Source organism: Salvelinus sp. IW2-2015, linkage group LG23, assembly GCF_002910315.2.
Source record: "Salvelinus sp. IW2-2015 linkage group LG23, ASM291031v2, whole genome shotgun sequence".
Lineage (NCBI taxonomy): Eukaryota > Metazoa > Chordata > Actinopteri > Salmoniformes > Salmonidae > Salvelinus > Salvelinus sp. IW2-2015.
In genome coordinates, this window is record NC_036863.1 from 20,452,287 (window position 1) to 20,453,327 (window position 1,041).

The following is a 1,041-nucleotide window of genomic DNA, read 5'->3' on the forward strand; positions in this document are numbered from 1 at the left end:
GGCTGTTCGCACACACAAAATGTTTTCTTGAGGCAGGTTGAAGTTCGGTAGCCGAAGTCTACGCCCCTTCATCTGTGATTGGTCAACTGTAGAGGTGGGAACTATGGACAGGATTCTTCAATGAAGTGTTTGTTTTCATTCAACCAGAGAGTGGTCCGGCAAGGATACAAGTTTCTTATTCATCTTGATTCAACCTGAACTCTATGGATTCAACATGGTGAAGAACAACGACAACAACTTTGAGCTWGGCTTGGCTTGGTAATATTGGTGCTTTTTTAAAGCTTAGTTCTTTAATGTAACTGTCCAGTGAAAAATCTCACTTTTAAAAGTTCATATTCTGTTAACCCAAATAATGTTGTTGACTTGTCCTACACTCCTATTTGTGTCCAAAGGTACGCCCACACCATTCTAACCCAAAAAAAGCAGTTTTTTAACATACAATTTCCTAGAAATCTGGAAGCACTGAACAGTTACTTTTTAAGGTAGAATGCRAACACAATTGTGCGCTTAGCTGAGTTCTGTTAGGAGCAAAGAGAACCTAGTCTGCAGTAGTGTTACTTATGAGAGATCAGCCCTAAACATCCCCATGTGCCCCACTCCTTTTTCCTGTTCACAGAAAGAGCCCCGTCCCCTCAGTCCGCCATCCTTCACAGCCAACCTAGCTCAACCACAGTCTTCCCAGCCCATCCCCTATTCCTTTATCCTGCTTCCGCCCCCTCCTGCCTCCCTTTCAGGTAATTGGCTGTAAGGTATTATCTGCCTAATTATCAAATAAATTAATCTCCTCCTCTGCAGCGCAGCACTTTCACAAAACAGGAAGGCTGGATTAGAGGGCTGTTCGCAGATCCGGAGCCTGGCCGGCAACTCGCTGCGGGGGAATGCACTCAATGTGTACACACACACAGGCAAGCGTGTGCACCCACACACACACACATAAGCTCACACACACAGGCGGGCATGCACGTACAGTTGAAGTCGGGAAGTTTACATACACTTAGGTTGGAGTCTTAAGTTTTCATGTACCGAGTGTGGGTAAACTGT